Source organism: Sinohyriopsis cumingii, chromosome 13 (assembly GCF_028554795.1).
Source record: "Sinohyriopsis cumingii isolate HCF-2022 chromosome 13, ASM2855479v2, whole genome shotgun sequence".
Taxonomy (NCBI): domain Eukaryota; kingdom Metazoa; phylum Mollusca; class Bivalvia; order Unionida; family Unionidae; genus Sinohyriopsis; species Sinohyriopsis cumingii.
This window is the reverse complement of record NC_142973.1, coordinates 9,203,940-9,224,236: the sequence shown is the minus strand read 5'-3', so window position 1 is coordinate 9,224,236 and position 20,297 is coordinate 9,203,940. Positions and strand designations below refer to the sequence as shown.

Here is a 20,297-nt window from a genome sequence, read left to right as displayed (position 1 = left end):
CTCATGTGCAATTTAACATGCAAATTAGGTAGAACTCACGTGAGCAAATAGATTCTAATAAGAAAATCACATGTGCAGGAATTGTTAACAAGAGCAATATTTTGCTCACGTGAGCCACACCTTGCTCACGTGAGCCACACCTCGCTCATGTGAGCAAGAGTTTGCTCACGTGAGCAGCATCTTGCTCACATGAGCAAAAACAACAAAAAACAACTATAGTATTTAGTTTTTATTGAATACATGAATTAAACAGAGCAAGATCAATATTCAAATCTAGTAATCATAAGCATATAATTCAAGTTCAATTAGTGATCTTTTAATAAGGTAAGACAACTAGAGTATGTATGTATGTATGTATGAATGTACCTGTTACATTAATACATCAGGTCATAATGAAAGATACTGCTGGAAATTTGCTTCACATGAAGACCATTCTTCACTGTTCCAGAAAATTCGAAGCAAACAAAACGTGTAATTGACATTCCTGCTTCTGAATTTCATTATTTGCCAGTCTGCAACAATATTTTCACTTGGAGATTGTTCTCTTTGAATCAATGCACTTCCTGTTGACCACTGAATTTAAGTTAGCAGGCTCAGTTTTGAACTGTTGAAAAATGAAACCTGAAATGGAAATTAAAAAGTTGGTAGAAGTTTTTTTTCTTCTGATCACAGCATTTGAGACATTATGTAAGGTTGATTTTTAAAGATTCGTTTTACAAGGTAAAGGCAAAATACATAATTGTAGTTTGGATTAGATGGCACTTTATCACACTGTGAAAATAGAAGCCAACTGTTTTCCCAAGGACACACTTACGCAGCCAACCCAGTCTGAAAATTCATCCTTTGGACTATGAGTCAAATAGCTCTACCAACAGAATTACCATAGTTAAGTAGCAAACATATAAACTGCACTGTTGATGAGATATCTGCAAGCCATGTTGCATATTCCAAATTTGACTACTTCTGGATAAAGATGCCAATGCGTACCCGGGTATTCTCCCATAAATAATAATCTGGGTAATAAAACGAACAATTGGGTACCCGTTAAAAAAAAAGTGTTCACAGGGGCTCAAATGGTTGCTTACAATTTACTTGTCATACGTGGTCTGTATAATAATACAATCCTTTCTCAGTGACCTATTTAAGAATCAACGCTGATATTTCAAGCCTGACCATCCTAAAACTCATGCCTGTCCATGGTTCATGTGCCAATTTTCTCATGACTTAAAACACTCTTGTTTTCAGATCCTGGTGACATTATCTGGGTCAAATAAAATTAAGCACAATATGAATGTCTGGTTTAACATGGCTACTGTAACATGCACTTCTTATACCACCATGTTAGGACAAAAAATGAATGAAATGGACAACTATACAGACTGAAATATAAAGATAAAAAAAGTTTGCTACTTAATAACACTTTTGAAAAAAATCAAATAAAAATTAATGCATTTGTAACTTCTGCATGAATTTTACATCAAACAGTTCCAAGAAAACAGACAGGTTCTTGAATGTGAAACCATTTGCCCTAGATTCATTCTATTATGATCTACACACATAGTAGTCCAGCTTAAATAGAAAATAAATGACACCAGATATCATTTTTAAAAAAAGAAGAAAAAACAACAACAAAAATAACCCGGGATGTATCAATGCAACTGATGGATGTTATGTAACTGAAAAATGTTAGAGAAAAGAGATTTTGTTAAACTTAAAAACATGTTGCACTGGACCGTCGTTATGGAATGAATCATGGCAGGTTGAGGATAATACAACAATCAACATTTATGGACTTTATGACAATTCGCAAAAGTTACTGTAGACATGTACACTAGTCGAAATGACTGTTATGCACAAATAATTTATCAATTTCTTTTGTGTCTGTTCTCATCCATACTACTAATCCACACGAGTTCAGCTGATTTGTGACAAAAATTATAACTGCATATACATTTTTCATACAGTTTTCTGAAATAATGGCATGTAATTTATACTCATTGTGCTCAGATTATGATTTTTGCCACTTATATTAGTAATAAGTATGCTTACAGCTCTTTTTGGGGTTGGAACACGTGACCCTACAACAAAGCAGTTCAGCTTCACATTTAATACAATTTCCTTTTGACTGTATACTCTGGTAACCAATCGTTAGGAATGATGGGTACACATTAGAAATTTCCAAAAAACTGACATCTCTACTTCTGGAACAGTCCTCTGGAAGATTTCTCCAAAACTTTTAGGATACATTTTTCCAAAATATGTACATTTGCAATACATAAAGAAATTCAAAATCTGGTTTCCAATTTTTATATTTAAAAAAAAACATGTATTGGGGGTCCAATTGTAGAGTCTGAAATGCATATGTTATCATGTCAAAAGATTTGAAGCGTATTATACATACCCTTTACTGGAGTTGGAATTTCCTCTAGCATGGCAATGCAGTTTTGTCTGACTTCTTCCTGTTGCTGTCAATGTTTTGCACTTCTTTCAAATGATTGCTAACTTTGTTGTGTTCATTAAATTTTGTGACCTTCATGAAATTTAATCTGTAAAAAGATAAAAATTAGTATAACTGATCTTTTTTTAAATCTATGCAGAACAGAAAGAATGCACTGAAATGAGAAAACGATTTGGTTGGCAAAAGAATCCTAGTCTATAAGTGTATATAAGCATTAAGAAAAGCTGTAATCCTTATCCAATTAAATCTCTATTTTAAATTTAACAATCAAAATATTTGACAGACAGGGCAAATGTCTTTTAGGAATAAAATCATGAATTAAGCTACTGCATTTGGTTCTCAATCGTGTATGCTTATATTGATCCACCCAATCAGCAATAAAATAATACGAAGAACATTTATGTTTGTACATATTGTTTCAATTGGTAACGCAAGTGCTCCTCACTGAGGCGCCCGCATTATTATTGGGGGTGGGGGTAAGAGCCAGACATGGTTGCACAGTTGAATTGTGGAAGGCTTAAATATTCGATGATAGTGTGGTGTAGATATCATTTTTAGAAACAGGAGGTTGAATTATTATCTTTAAGTAAAATCTGAAACAAACCCTTGGCTCAATTTTAAACGACCATGCGAATTTATGCTTATGCTTATAATGTCGATGATTCAGGCTATCCACTTTGATGATTCCATATGCGAAAATTGTAAAAATAAATGAGAAAAAGTAACTTACCTCTTTCTCGGCAAAGAACCAGTCTTTCATAATCCTTGAAATTTCCCTAACAGCACGTCGACGTCTTCTGTTTCGTACTGGACATTAACATCAGTACCGACGTGGACATCTTTAGGTGTTGGTGTTGGTTTCTATATTTTAATAATGTCCACACTCTTGCTGTCAGAATGTTTTGAGAGCAAACATGTTGCAGGAGAATATTAAATAACTTTCTTCATAAACAGCGTGGCCCTTTCTAAGAGAACATGGCCCGCGCGTAAATTTCTGTCTGTTCGGTTTAAAAGTGCTATTCTACATGTACACTGTCGGTCAACATCCAGCATCTATTGAGTTTATCTGAGGCGCTATAAAGGGTAAATTATTAGTAAACACGTTGTTGTACGCATTGGGGCTTGTATCATTGATTACAATATAAAAGTCAGTCATACATTTAGTATAAAAATAATACTTTTATTATTTTATACTACTGTATGACTGACATTTAAATTGTAAGCAACGATGCGAGCCCTTCTAGTTTTACACTCCTTTGTACAAATGTACGCGGGTATTTCTTAATGTTATATTTTATATATCAAATAAATGCTATTTTATTATCTGATGTTTCATAAAAACTGAGCTATACGTGAATTCATATCATTAATAAGTTAATTAATATAGACCAAGTTAATTTTGATGTTTTTACAGTAGCTTGTGCCGAGCCATGCCCTATAGGACACTCTAACTCTAATGGTTCTAACAAGCCGATTCTTCCACCGTGTACTCTTATAACCTGGGTCACAGAAAAGTTAACGGAAACGTCAGTGATTTGTTTTGTGATTATTTCAATAGGAAATTTCTTTTATAAAATTTGAAATGACACGATCAGAACATTTAAAAGGCTGCAAATAAGCAAAATTTTCCATTGCCAAGAATATACACATGTAAAACAGTGCGAAACAGCTACACAAACAAACACGACTGGATTAGGCAGTTTCTTACGGATTTATTAAATTTTATGTACAGTACATGTTTTTTTTTTATTTTATATAATGATAATGTACATATGCATAGGAAACGGGGTTGGGGTGAAACCTCGATAATAATTTGTCTAATACGTAACCTGTTCGACTGTTCAGTTGGCGTTTGAATTTTGGCGGACACTAGACAAATGTTTAATGTTACCCCGCGTATTTCTTTGATGCCAGACATTCAACGTCGGTGGACAATGTTTTATTAAACACATTAATATTATTAATCCTTTATGGTTTCTGCGTGGATTAAACATAGGCCGTTTAATAGAATATGGGGAGAGGGGCGTCAAGCGTATGTACGCGGGGGGGGGGGTTTGCGTAAAAAAGTATGCATGAATGGGGGGGGGGGGTCAAGCTTTGCCAGATTTTTGCGCACGTACTAAATGGATGACCCCTAAGTCGAATTACACAATTCAGTAAGTATAAGATTGTATTGACTATTTGTGCGAATGTTAGGCATGGAAGAAAACGACGTAGTTCATGTAATTCTCCAATTATTCTGGAAAATGACTTGAGAGTTTATTAGGCCAAAAGGACTGTGCATCAGTGTTTATTTTTTTTCCAGATATGTGGCTATGTATTTGTTTTACAATTTTATAGTGGGGTTTTAGAAGTTTGTGAATAAAGGAGTTGCATCATATGTTTATGGAACATAGGATTCATTTTAGGGCAAAAGTTTTATTTCCTTTTTATATTTGTAAACTGTGTATTTTGGGGAGAGAAACATTTCACCTTTTTACGGATTACTTTATTAAACATTAACCACGATCAGTATGCAAGTTATTAACTCTGTTCTTTGACAGCTGTTAAAGTTTAATGGATAGTCTGGTTATACGAGATCTTAATTCTAAATTGTTTCGTTTTATGAACAGTGAAATGAACCTTAATATGTTCAAATACAAGGAGCCTGTTGGGTCAAAATAAGATTAAAACTCACTGTGAGAAAATAAGTTGAAAATGTTTTAAAATTTAAAATATACAACAAAGCAACATGAACAAGTACAAAATAGAAATGATGTCTATTTGACAATAATGGAGATGCTTGACATTCAACATTTACACAAAATATTTAAGTCCAAATTGCTCATGTGATAACTCACATGAGAAAATCCAACTTTGAATAAATTTGAAATAAGTGTTTAATCAGAATCAAAGTCCAAGTTTCTCACGTGAGTTATCACGTGAGAAATTAGAACTCTGCCTTATTTTCAAACATGGTTGTATGTAATGGAAAAGAATGTTTTCTAAGTTCTAAGTAGTAAAGGGGGGCACATTACGTACAATGGGAATTAGCATTACAGGGACCCCTGGGTCAGATTACGTACAATGGAAAAATCGTGGGTCAGATTACGTACAAGGGGATTTAACATAGGAATAAATCGTGGGTCACTCTACGTACAAGGGGAATTTAACATGGGAATAAATCGTGGGTCAATATACGTACAAGGGGAATTTAACATTACGGAAACCCCTGGGGGATATAGCCTCAAGAGAATTTAACATATGGAAATTGAACATGGTGGGTCTGTATAGCGTCAAGGGGAATTGAACATGGTGGGATTGTCTAGGGACAATGATGGTAGAGGGTCAAACACAACAGAGAAAGAAACATACATACACTAGTACAAGCGTGGGATTTATATATAAAGCATTACCAAGACCTGAAATCTTGCTGGGGTGTTCAAAAATTTGCATAATTGTAATGATGCTATAAATAGCTATAATCAAGGAAATGCTCAACGACAAAATGGATGTGACTAAAAGTAACGTTAAAATGACGAAATTGTCCCAGAATTTAAAGGAAAATAAACATATCCCCGAAAATTAAGTTACAATGGTTTAGACTAAAATGGATAAAATTAGTAACTACTTACAAAATCAACTTCTGTGACGATCGTGGATAAATACCTATGTATCTATAATCAGCTGAAATTCCTATGAAATCCCACTATCTATTTATAGCTCCAACTTGTGGGTTTTTCCTTTGGAAAATCCCACTATCTTTTTATAGCCTCAGCTTGAGTGACGTTCCTGTTTATGAATTCTAGTATATATGTATAGCTACAAAATGTGGAAATCCCCAAGTCGATATTTATAGTCTCAAAATTTCCAGCGTCAGTGACGTCACTGTACTGAACACTAGGGGATAAATGGCAACAGTGTTGCAAGTGGCTGACCTGAATACGCGCTACTGTAGGTAGGTAGGTAGAGTGTATCTGATAGGGATAAAATGAGTTTTATAGGGACAAACAGAGACCAATACACACACACACACACACACACAACATACGCGCGCAGACACACTCACACACACACAGAGGGAAGAGGAAAAAAACAAACCCCAAATATACTATCAACACAGAGTGAAGAAGAAAAAGTTTTTTGAAAGCATCTAAGCCCTCACCTGCAATGACCAACTCTGCCAAACACCTACACCCCACCCCACCCCCACTCCCAACACTACAAAACCCATTTAACCCGTTATTTTATGGCATCAGTGTGTGCTTTAGGAAACATCAAGACACAAAATGATGGATGAATAGACTGACTATTGTTTACGGACCTGCATGTCTAAAGAGCGTGCGTGAAGGAAAACATCCTTCCATTTCAATTCTAACTAAAACATGATCCAGAGGGATAGAGAGAGGTGAAAGAGCACAATTTCATAAAGTGTGAGTAAAAACAAAACACGCCATCCTTATTATACAATGTCAAGACCAAGAGACACTTACGTTTTCTTTCTGGTTTATTCTCTTTTAGAAGGTAGTATGAAATTTCACATCAGGGCCAACGCATCGGCTCGCATTGTCAATTTTTCCATTTCCTTGTCTTTACTGGCGCAAGTTCTTCATCATCTTCAATTTCTTCTTCTTCTGAATCCCTCTTCTCTGTTTCGTCTTGTTTCTGTTTCTTCTCTTTTCTCGTAGGGCACTCTGAATTCCAGTGTCCTTTCTCCTGACAACGATATTAGGTATCTTGACTTTTGTCTCTCTTTCTTAGACGAAAGTAGTGAAGGGGGGCACTTTAGCGACAATGGAAATTAGCATTACAAGACCCCTTGGGGCACTTTAGCGACAATGGAAATTTAACATGGAGAAAAATCGTGGGGCACTTTACCGACAAGGGGAATTAACATGGCGATAAATCGTGGGCCACTCTAGCGTCAAGGGGAATTTAACATGGGAATAGAGTTTGGGCTTGTTTAGGGACAAGGGGAATGGAACATGGGATTTTTTTTCTTTTTTTAAAAAAAATTTTTTAAAAAAGGGTAGGCAATTCAAAGACTATCTCTTTTCGAGAAATATGGCTGGCCCTGAAAAGGGCCTTTGGGTTTATTCTGCTTCTTCTATTTCCTCCATTTCCTCATCCATCCCCTAATCTTTCCCCAAATTCCTTTGTTCTTCCTTTTTTCTTTTTCAGGTAACCAGTCTGGGTGACCCATAGCCCTGAACTTCTCTTGTATCTTGATCCAATTGTTGTTGAGTTTGTCAAAGGCCTCTTTTTCCTTTAAGTTTTCCTTATCCTTTCGTTCTTTATTCCACTTGTCTTTGATCTTTTTCACTTCTTCCTCCATTACTTTTCTCATAAGTTGTTCCGATTTCTTAAGCTGGTCTAGGCCTTTTTTGACAAAGGACCACTCTGTCCATTCCATTACCTCTTCCAAAAAACACCTGACTTCTAGCACATTATCCATGGCTTCTTTCAAGTGACCAATCTTTACATATTCTGGATCTATAAAGCCTCTTAGTCTTTTTACTTCTTCTTCTATCATCTCTGCCACCAGATCCATGGCTGATTTTAGGTTTGTCACTTGCCTTCTTACAAAATCCCTGGTTACTTCATACTTCCATTCACGTTCAATCCTTTCCACTGCATAAGCTCCATCCACCATCCAATACCAAATGTCTTTCAACTGGTTAAACAATTCTGTTACAGCTACCATTTTCTTTCCGTTATTCCGTAGAATGGTTCGAACGACGAACGTGGTGGCTTATTATAGTGAAAGCGCGGACGTGATGGAAAACATCCCCTAAAAACATAAAATTGATCTTACCTAGATCATGACCCATCAACGCGCGTACGTGAAAGAAAACATCCCCACTTTTCTCATTTCATATAATCAAACCCAAACTATACTCTCCACATGCGCTAAGAAACAATAAAAAAACCTATAATCTACTATTCACACAAACATACCAGAGCTCTTACAAACACAAACACACAAACACATACACTTCCACTATTAATAAAGAGTTAGTGTTTATTTTCACACTACTCTACCTACACACATTGGCAAATTGATCGTTATTTCTTTTCTAGAGTATTGGGTAGCCCTGAAAAGGGCTGTTTTTTTTAACTCCTGATGCACCTATCTAATGGTTGCACCTTCCTGGCCTGGCGCCACACACGCATCTTCTTCCCCAGTCTTCTTTCACCTTTCTTCTGGGGAGCGCAGAGGGAGGATGATTCGCTTCAACACTCCAATCCTCTGTCTCGGGAATATTGAACGACATCCTCTCTTCTCTTTTCTTTTCCTCTTCTTCCCTCTCTCTTCTCTCCTCCTCTTCCTTCTTTACTCTTGCTTCTTCTACTATAGCCTCCGCTGATAGTTCGTTTACTATGAGCCTGGCATATTCCAGGTGCATCTGGAGTTCTAACAGTTTCACTATTCTGCTATTCATTCTTCTGGCTGTGTTGATCAATCAACAAGGTTAGCTAGACTGCCCAGCGAGTTTCAATTTATAGTGAAAGCGCGGACGTGATGGAAAACATCCCCCTAATAACAAAAAATTGATCTTACCTAGATCATGACCAAAAAAAACAACAACAACGCGCGGACCTAAAAGAAACACTCACTCACTTTTTTATGCTACCCATCACTATTGTAAAATTTTTTATAAATCACTTCAATAGACTATCCACATAAGCAAATCAATCCAATCTAACCCCAAATATACACCTCAAACACCAAAAAAGACATAATTTTAATCTACTATCCTCACCAACCTACTTTATCACTTACTAACACACAAACACACAATCCTATACACAAACACATACCCTCACATTTTTTAAGAAAGAGTTAGTGTTTATATTCACACTACTCTACCTATACACATTGGCAAATTAATAGCTATTTCTTTTCTAGAGTTTTGGGGTAGCCCTGAAAAGGGCTGTTTTTTTGTTTGCTATGGCATTCTTTTTTAGTTTCTAAGAATGCGATGTCCTCTGAGGATAGACTTTCTGGCGATAGGTCTGCTTCTTCGGAAAGAGAAGAAGAACTCTTTGGTGTCGATACGGCAATCTACAAAGCCTCTGTCAGCTTCAGGTTGTTGCTGCTGCTGTTGCTGCTGTTGCTGCTGTCTCTGAAGTCTGTACTTCTCTGTCCATTCTTCTTTTTCCCTGTTCATTTCTTCTCTGAAGAGCTCTTCTATCAGGTCTTCAGTGATTTTTAACATTCTCACATTCTCTATTTCTTCTGGCTTCGGTATCAGACTGTGTCTGACCCTATGCAAATTCACGTAGGCTTCGTTGAGCTTAGCTAGTTTGGAGCACATCTTCGTAGGAGGATGAGTCGACAATGGATGGTTAGACTGGAAACAACCCCGGTTCTTAAAGTCAAAGCGCGGACGTGAAGGAAAACATCCCCCACACGGTTTTCGAGCCGCAACGTTCATGAGAGGGATAGTAAGAAATGAAAGAGCATCAATCCAACATTCTTATAGCTAGACAAAAGACAAAAGCATTTTTTCAAAACACAACATTTTTTATTCAAAAATCACTTAACACTAAACAACAACTCTAACATTTTTTAACAATAATCCAACACTATAACATCAAACAATTTTTTTTCAAATCACAAACATTTTTTTTCTCAATGCACAATCTACTTTAAACAGGGCTGACAACGTTGTGAATGAAATTGTGATTTCCACTGTTGGAAATCATTAGGCCATTGATGGACACTACGTTTCCTAGCTTGAGACAAAAGATAAGCATAATGGTCACAAAACCATCGATCTACTTTCACATCGTTTCTAGCAGAAGAACGAGGATCAAAATGAGTCACTAAATGTTCTAAGGAATAGCCTAGGCTTCGATGATGCAGAAAATACACACAGTACTGTCCACACACCAAGGAATCTGTGCCTTGTAATTTCACATTATTGAATCGGGTGGTTTGAGCATTTCTTCTCATAAAGTCAATGATATCGTCTTCCAAAGGGGGCAATCCATACGAATCGAAATATTCCACACATCCTTCTTGAGGAAAGTAGACGGCTACCCAGTGGGTTCCTGGGAGATGACTGTCGTCCGTGTTGATCACGTAAGCTTGATGGTCTTTAGGTTTGCGATGAGGGAGTTCATCTTTAGCACAGACGACAGGATTCCAAGAAGCCGTATACGAACTGTGGTTCAAAAGGTAATAAAGTTCCCAGGTATCCATTGTTTTGTGTTTTTTCCTTCTTCACAGGTAATAATAAGTCGTCAATTCGATCCTGACTTTTTGCTTGAAAATGTCTGACGAATAAACGGTTATTCGTTCTGTTTCCTCACTCTGATTCAGGAGAGCTTCGATACGATGGATCTCTTGAGTGGTTAATGCTGGACAAGAATGTTCACGCAAGTCTTTATACCACTGGTGCAACACGTCTTTGTTCGAGATGAGACTCCAAGCTTCGTCCAGATACTCGTCCAATTTTTCTTCTTGACTTAACATTAGGCATTTATCGTGTTGAATTTGACTGGGATGATCGTTTTGACATCCATAACAATTTTTCTTGATCAATTCCGTCATTTTGTCGACCAAGTGTTTGGCAAAACAGGAGACTAAATGGGCTTCTTGTTCTGGCCATCTCGATTTCATCATGATCACTTCTTCTTTTTCCACGGTCTCCTTACATTCCATCTCCAAAGTTTCTCTACTAGGTAAAGAGGGATAACAGTCTTCCATGGCTTCTAGTAATCTAGGATGACTTCTCTTAAACTGTTGATTTCTATCGTATTATCAAATTCTGCATACAGGATGACGTTCACTGTGTTCCCTGCTTCCAGTGCACTCGCAAACTGAATTTCCACTCGAATCTGGCCAGATTTTATAGGGTGGAAATGTCCCTCGTCGCTGCCTTGGTCTGGAGTGAAATCGAAAGCCCACAAAGCATAGCCTCCGTCATAATCGTCGTACGTAATGCCGTGACTGGTGTTGGTTCCTAACTGACCGGTGGCTTCGTACAGGGACAAGTACGATCTCAAGTAATTCTTCTGGGCAAAGTTAGGCTCGAAAGGTCGGGTACACAAGGTCTTGCCATCGCGACTGACTTCGATCTTGGACACATTGTAATGCTTAAACTCAAAAGGATTTTCGTTGTGGACTCCGTTGAAGGCTGTATTCTTGACGATACCAACAATCAAACGCTTGGGTAACTGTCCTTGGAACAGATGATCTTCGATCATGGATCGCTGTCCAGCAGGAATGGTGAACGTTTTCACTTCTACGCGTCGTATGGGATACTTGGCAGTTGTTCTGCTTAACGTTTCACTGATATCGTTTCCTACTTTAGGTAACACTTCTACGCGACGCACGTAGAGCTTGGCTTCTTGGATAACAGTTTTGTATTCATTGGCATGGGTCATCAAATGGAAAGCGGCACTGCTACGATTCAGTCTCAGGCCGATATCCACACCGTTCAGCAAATACTTTTCTTGTAACCACATGTCCAAATGCAAACGATCCATCAGTTCTAAACTTCGCCCTTGCAGAATTTTAGTTCTACGTGTGTTAAACCCCACATTGTGAAGATTGTCATCTGCTGTCAGGGCTGTATCGCTAAACGTGTTCTCACCTGCCGTGTCAGGTTTCCATACCACGCAAGCATCCAGATGAGTGTTCTTGGCTTCTTTTCCGTACGTCAAGAGATTTTCCAAGTAGGCGCGATACGGGTAAGTATCCATGCTGCTACTGACCAGTTTGTTATTCAAGTACAAGTCCACTTCGCTGAACAAGGAATGCATGAAATTGTTGACGGGCGCTACCCTATCATTGGCTCCAGGATTGGTGTTGTCAGTTTTGATCACTTTGACTTTCAAATACAGGTAACTGCTATTCAGATCGATGTAATCTTCGGGCTGTCCTTTGATTTCAAACTCGATGGGAGCGGAATCGGTCAATGAGGAGACCGGGTGAAATTTCACCCACTGGGATTCTTGCATCGTCATCATGGTGGGGGGCATGGCAAACATATCCAGTTCCGTCTTGGAACAAGCACAAGACTCTCGGTGCATCATTTTTTTTGTTCTTCCTCAATAATCGAAAACGTCTAAGTCTCGAACGGTTCTTCTTTTCTTGGCCTTTCTCGCTTGAAGTCTGGTGAAAGGGTGTTTTCTGCGTCGTCTCTTTCTGCCTTGTCCTTGCTGAATGCCTGATTCGGTAGCGTGCAGGGCATTTATAGGTGTGTCTCGTCGGCCTAAAATGTCTTTACCCGTTTGCAGCAAGACATTTTTGCCTGCCTTCATGAAGGCTTCTTTAGGGTTTTGTTTGTCGATGATGACATTTTGGAGAAATTCTTTGCCTTGTGTCAGTGCCGCATCTTTCAAGGCGTGCAATCCTCGTGTTACCATCGGTTTCAACACCGGGGCCACCGAACGAAAGGCCGATTATAACATGTCTCCTAAACCGTGTCCTCGCTGTCGAGCCACCCCTTGGTACACTGGATACATGACTTACGAGTCGTGAGAGAACCGTTTTCGAAAATGGAGTTTCACCGTGACTTTTCCTTTGGTGAATGGAATATTTTGTCCCAAATCTCCTTTTATAGTAATGTTGACCGTGTCCAAATACGACTTGCTGACCGGCAAATAGTGAGGATGGACAAATTCGCGGTGAACGTGATAAGTGTTTCCACCTTCCTCGTCAGCGTTTCTGGCAGAATCCACTTTGAAAGGAATGACACGCAGTAACGGCACGGAGGTGTGTCCCACCACGTTGTATTCCACCACATCGGAATACACAAAGATCAAATTCAGTCCTTGGTTCAGTTCTACCGGGAAACGAAAATACCTCGCAAAAATATCGTTGTCGGAAATGACTGGCAATTCGTTTTTCTTCATCATGACCATTCTCATCTCCGTGTCACCGCCCAATATGTCAAACAATTCAGGACAAAATAAGAAAGACATGAATTTTTTGGACCCCTCAGAAAATTTCATCAGAAAGCGACGAGCTATTTTGTGGTATTCCAGGGTGACACTTTTTTGGACATTACTCAAAGCTTTATGGAACACGCCATTAAACCTGGAGGCTATGGCGCTGACCAAATGATGACCACTGAAATAATAGCCTGGGAGAATGAACAAGTTGTAGGTGGTCGTTTTAGTTTTGTCATCATAGGTTTTATTGGTAGATGTGCCAATCTTATCCAACTCCTCTTGCAATTGTTTGTCATGAACTTCCACCTTAAACCAATTTTGCTGGGCAGTGATATTGTGGACTTGGGTCGGGTGAATCATTTCTACTAAAGCCACTTCCCAATGGGCTTCGTGATCTAACTGGATGGCTTGAGGTAATTTGGCCGTGTAACAGCACAACGTGTTGTTGGGAAACACCTCCATGGAACTGTCACTGGGTAAGGTTAAGTAAAATTGGTTTTGGTGACTCATAATTCCAGAGTTCTGTGGCTGTCCGAGGGGATATTACTGGATGTCAGAGGCGTGTCTCCGCCCAAAATGGGGTTCTGGTTGTGGTTGTTGGAGTGGTGACTGGCACTGACACTGGCACTGGACACAACGTTCCCGTTCGAGGAGAATTTCAGGGAGGGATTGGGAAGCAGGTAACCGATGCAACTGCTCAATAAAATGGTCCACAATTGTTTGTCTCCTTGTTGCAAACTCAAATTGGCGATGGCTGCCCCGATGACACAATACACCACGAAGATTTGGCAGAAAAAGACGATTTGTGTTTTAGGCACACGTTCTCCACACCACACCCACAAGGGTTGTTTTTGTAAATCTTGCACAGAAGAACTAGGTGAAGGAGGAGTGGTCGACGTAGCTGCGTCTGCTGTGTGAAAGGGCATGATGGTTACTTCTTCTTTTTATAGTCGATGACTTGCGAAGCGTCGATCCAAGAATCGAAACTGGGTGGATATCCTTTCCAACGTACTTTGACTTCTTTGACACGTCGTTTGCCCACTTTAGGGTTCTGCGTTCGAGAATGCTTTCGATGTCGTACACGTCGTCTTCTTTTTTGGTGACACGTTGTAACTCGGGCAAATAAAACGTTCCTTTGAGTACTTCTCCGTTCATGTCTTCCAATTTAGAGACGGCAGGATGACGGCCATGTACTCGTCCAGTGACGCGAAACAATTCGGTCGTCCAGTTAGGTAAGTAACCTTTGTCGAAAGTGCGTTTGGTTTTGCCAATGCGCACCCAATCTCCTACGGTCAACTCTCCACTTTTCTTGGGGACAGCCCTCGTCGGGGACGTACCGAACAGGCGCTCAAACACCAACACTTCGTTGTCGGGAGTCACGTCTTGCGGGGCACGTCCGATGCTTCGATGGTAAGATTGGTTGTACGCTTGCACCAAGTGCGGTCAGATGTCGATGTCCTTCAGAGTGTGGTGATGCGTAAAATATTTCCACATGCGTTCTTTCAAAGTGCGTTGAAAACGTTCCACGATGCTGGCTTTGGTTTCGGGATTCTCGGTGGTAAAAAAATGAATGTCACGTTTCTTTAATTCTTTTTGGAAAGCTTGGTTCAGAAATTCGGTGCCTTTGTCCGTTTGCCATCGAAGAGGGCGACGACCGCTTTGTTTCAACACCCGTTTCAGGGCTCGCACTAACTCGCTGCTGGATTTGGAAGTCAAGGGCACGACCCAGGCAAATTTGGAAAAGACGTCGATGACACAAAACAAATATTTGTAGCCACGATTGTAGCTGGCCAAATGAGAGACATCGGCTAAATCGGCTTGCCATTGATGATCGATGCCTTCCACTCGGGTGCGACTTCTGGCAAACTTGCGTCGAATGGGTTTGTGTAAAGTGTAGGTAGCTTGTTCTTGTAACCATCGTTGCACTTGAGGTAAACGGAGACTTTTCAGTCGCGTTTTGGCAGCACGATACAATTTTTGAACTCCTGCGTAACCTGCAGGATGCGAGGGATCGTAGTAAATGCTGGCTAAGACTTTTTCCATTTTTTTTTATTTTTTGTGTGTTGGTGTGTTAATAAGTCACCCACTCTTCGGTGATGCTACTTTGGGTGGGTCGAAAGGGTGGTTTGGAAACGGATTTACGTGTCCGATGGGCTACGGGAGTAGAAGTCGAAGGTAGTGGTGGTGGAGGTGGAGGTGGCAATGGAATGGCTTTGGTTTTCTTTTCTTTTTTCGCTTCTGGTTTCCCTTCTTTCTTTTTCACTTCTGTCGAAGGAGGCGTGGACATCATCTTTTTAACCCAAGCTTTCATTTCTTCTCGTTGGGGTGTGGGGGACGGGGTCAACAAGGATGCTGCAATCTTACTCGAAATGGGAGCTGCTGACGGTGTTTGAAACACTTCGCGCATCTCTTCTTCCTCAGGTCTTTGTGGGGTAGCATCTCTGGTGACCCTTGGGGATGGAAGTGGTGGTGGGGGTAATGATGATGATGGTGCTGGACTTTTCATCAAGGTCTTAAAATCTTTTAGAGTGGGTAAAGCTGTTTCGTCTAAAGCTTTCTGGTGAAAGAGTTGCAGTCTTTGCAAGAGTTGACCGTACTTTTGCGATTTTTCTGTTTCGGACAAATCTTGGCGATCCATCAAGGATTGCAATTCGTGTTGTAACTGGGACATCTCGCTCAAATTGGGATTGGGAGGTAAATGCGGGGTGCGTTGTTCTTGCCACCGATGGTATTCCATCCATCGTTTGTAAGGCACTAAAGCTAGTTTTCGTCCTTCCATGGGGTTGTCAGCGGTCGATTCTGAGATCTTGGGACTTCCGAAGGCCTTTTTATCTTGCTCCCATCAGTCCTCCCAACATGGTTCCCAAGACTCCTTTCAGTATGGGGCCTAACAAGAGAGGTAAAATGCCTCCACGTTGGACCAACATCTTCTTTTTTTGACGAATGGGAATTTTCTTTTGAACCATTTGGCGAAGAACGTGACGATGTTTGCTCAAGCATTGTTTCTGGTGTTTGGACAAAGGGATCGTGCCTTTCAAAACGTTCAAACAACATTCGCACACGGTATCGATGACCTCTTTGGAGGCCGTTTGAATGAGTTTTTTTCGTAGGGGTGGAGAAGCTTTGGACAGGACAGATAACAGGTCCCCATGTTTGGCTAAACGTGGTGGCAGTCCTTTCCTTTTCTTTCCTTGGGGTTTTCTGGAGGGTGACATCTTTGAGTCTTTAGGAGCACCAAAAAAACACTGATACCCTACTCGGTCACAGGCCTTTTTTATACTGGAACGCGTCGCCACTGATTGTCTTTACGTTTTATCAGTTTGAGGACAGGCATGACACGTCGTGCAGGGGTACGCAACGGACTAAATCGAGCCAGTTCTTGCTTGGACAAATCCAGTAAACTTTGTAACATGCCCGATCTTTCTTGGACTTTGATTTTGGGAGAAGGTACTTTGTGAGCAGCAGCCACTGCCACTAAATTGGAGGGTCCTGCCACTGGGGAAGTTCTTTTGGGGGTCATCATCGGAGATGTTCTTGGTGTGATCAACGTCTCCAAGTACTCTTCAGTTCTGGGTGTCATCAACGGAGAAGTGGATCAACGTGAGGATGCCGGAGACGCAGTCACTGCCGTGGCAGGTCGTGGTTTGCGAGTGTAAGGTTGCGTCCTGGCCGAAGTGCCTCTCTTGCGACTAGTTTTCTTCTGTGGACTTTTCTTTTTCTGGGGACTTTTTCTCTGTTTCTTTTTCTGGGGGCTTCTTTTCTTTTTCCGGGGTGGTGTCTGGTAAGAGGAGGGTCCCGCCACTGGAGAAGTTATTCTTCTTGGGGACCTGGTCTTTTTCTTTTTCTTCTTGGGGCTTCGTTGAACTTTTGTCTTGGGGATAACTTTGGGGGCATTAGGATCCCATCTTAAGAGTGAGCGAATGATGACCCCTCCTAGAGTACCGCTCCCTCCAGGTTTCAAAATGATTTGTTTTTTGGTTTGAGTGTCGATGCGGGGATCGGCCAGTTGGACCAAAGCGACTTTGTTTCGATCGAAAAAGCGTTGGGTTTGATGAGGAATCTGAATGATTCCTTGGAGTAATTGACGTGCCGTCACCGTGAACCATCGTAAGACTTCTTTGAGACTAGCTTCTAAGACACGAGCTCGTGTTTGTGGATCTTTTTCTCGACTGATGCCATACAAGGCACGAATCAATTTGACGGGAAGATGCGACTGAAGGGACGTCATGTTCACACTGTGTGAGACAGACGAAAAAGGGTCTGAGGTTTTTATAGATTTTTTTCATGGGGAGTGAAATGAAGTCGAGGACGGAGACGTGTACAGGACAGGCCCTCCGTCTTGGCACCAGTGGTGAAACAAGTGGGTACGAAATCGCAAATCCTCGGGAGTGGTAGGTTTCAAATCGACGAGTAAATAGGCGTGTGGCATTCGAGTGGCATCGTCGTACGCCTGAGTCAGCCAAGGCGTTCCTAACTGTTTGGCTAAGACTTGCACTTGCGATTTATCTCGAGGGCTTTTAAACAAGACCACGTAATGCGCATTGAGACTGATGGTGCGATGGGCTTTACTTTGTTGAAACAAATTTTGGGTGATGTAAACGACACTGGCATTACGGTGATGCCCTTTGCGCGTGAACCACAATTTAATTTCTTCTTCGTCTTCTCCTAACATGTCGTCGAAAATGACCAAATGGGTTAGACGGGAGTCAGAGACGATGCCATCGTCTTCTTTAGGAATGCCTTCCACAAACACGATGGAATCGCCTTGACTTTCTCGCAAGAGGCTGTACGCCGATTGCCACTCTTTGTAACACCACACGATCCGCTGAGGGGGTCGATCGATCAAATGATGTTTATGTTCGATCAAACGTTTGACGAATTCGGTTTTGCCAGAACCGCTAGGTCCAGCAATGAGCATGTTAAAGGGATGGCGAAGATACAAAGCCTCCCAACTGGCACGATCTAAGTGTTCGTCGATGACTTTGACAGTAGAGGAAGAGGGAGCAGAGACAGCAGAGGTAGCCATGGTGTGAGAAATGTCACTTGTGACACGAAAACAAACAAGACAAGAGTTTATATACTTTTTTCAGAACACGTTTATTGAATGTTTTTTTTCAAACATGAATACGAAAGACAAAAATACATAAAAGCCAAAGGCTTAAGTACAAGGATAAAAGGCACATGATAACGATGAACGTGGAATAAACACAAGTGTCTGTACAACAATCACATGTTTTGGGTAATGTTCTAACCAGTTCTATAGTAGGGGGTAAGGTCACACAAGTGTCCTTCCGAAAGGGTCTTTCAGGTCTGTCCACGACAGTCCTGTCCTGGGTGACGGGTTCTTCTGGCACCGTCACTAACACGGGTTGAAAAGTAACTTTTTTCCTTGAACAACTCTCGTGCATACTGGGCCACTTCTTGGGTCCAAGCCTCAAAATCCCATTCTTTCCAGGCACGGACATCTGTCCAATGGGGATGTAAGTCACAAGCTACACACACATCGTCATACACGTCTTGGGTAGCTAAAAGTTGACGAATCTTTTTTTCCTGTTGAGGTCGAGAAGTATCCAGATGAAAACGCAAGGCTTTGAGCAAAAGGAGTTTTTCGTGACCATTTAAGGCCATGGAGGTGGTAAGTACTGATCGTAAAGAGTCCACAAAGAATCGGCTGGTAAACGAAATCCCAGAAAACAAGTCACTAAGACACACACCACTTGTCGTCCCAAATTGAATGGATACAGTTCTTGTAATAATCGATGGTAATGATCCACGGTTTGAATATGGTCATTGAGTTCCTTCCACGGAATCTGTTGGATGACATACGACATAAGTCGTGGCATAGCAGCCTGTTTTTATAGTCTCTTTGTTTCGAAAAGAATACACGTACTTTCTAGCCAGTGATCTTCGTTCTCCAGTTGGGAATGTAAATCTTGCATACTGTAACCGAAACGTCAGAGTTCGATTAGAAGTTTCCTCTTCCGCTAAGTAGATTCCACGTAAAATATGTTGGTAATCCTTTACCTCGTCTTCCTCAATGGGTTGCTCTAGGTGAATCTCGAAGTAACCAAAATGATCAACACGTGAATCATCGGGGGCCTGGAAGTATTGAACAAGGTCTGACCACTGAAACAATTTCTGACGAATCAGTTCTCTTATACCATTCAGGTACCAGTGGTTAAAGATCTGGTGACGTAACGGATGCAATTGTTCTTTACGTTTCACTTGTATTTTCACCAGCTCTCGGTAAATGCGTTCTCTCAACTCCACAGGCAAGCCCAAAATGTACTCTTGTAAAGTATCCATAAGTATATACACTGTTTTTGGAATCGTTGGGTGGTAGCCAATAGCCTCGTTTAACTTTGTGCCTAATGTAATATCCACTCATAATCAGTCTTCTTGTACTTTGGAACAGAGCATAATTTAAAAACGGATGAATCACTTTGAGTTTACGTTTCACTTGTATTTTGACCAGCTCTCGGTAAATGCGTTCTCTCAACTCCACAGGCAAAGCACGAATGTTCTCTTGTAAAGTATCCATGAATAGGTCATACTAAATCCTCTTTGGTCTGACACAAGAAATGTACTCTTTGCACAAACATGGTTTCACTTCAGTGTCGAATTTAAATCGTTGAGTCACTAATCTACACATTACAATTCGTTCAGAAGTTTCCTCTTTCACCAAGTTGACATTGTGTTCAAGATGTTGGTAATTCGTTAACTCTTCCTCTGGAATTCGATGCAGTACGTTTACAATGATGTAACTACAATCGTCCATACCAAACCAATCCTTTTTAAAACTAGAGGATCGTTGATCAATGTCTGTCCGATGGAACACTTTCAATTGAATCAGTCCTTGTATAGCCTTCAGGTACCAGTGGTTCAAACACCGGTGACGTGTCGGATGCAATTGTTCTTTACGTTTCACTTGTATTTTGACCAGTTCTCGATA

At 40.6% G+C, this 20,297-nt stretch overlaps 1 long non-coding RNA gene across 1 annotated transcript; it reads right to left on the bottom strand.

The window, feature by feature from the left end:
• Positions 1–392: 392 nt before the first annotated feature.
• Positions 393–3,476, bottom strand: LOC149784925 (uncharacterized). The gene is made up of 3 exons (XR_016413475.1): positions 3,189–3,476; positions 2,402–2,546; positions 393–621 (listed from the first exon to the last, which is right to left on the bottom strand). It is a non-coding gene; the product is annotated as an uncharacterized LOC149784925 (long non-coding RNA).
• Positions 3,477–20,297: the final 16,821 nt, after the last annotated feature.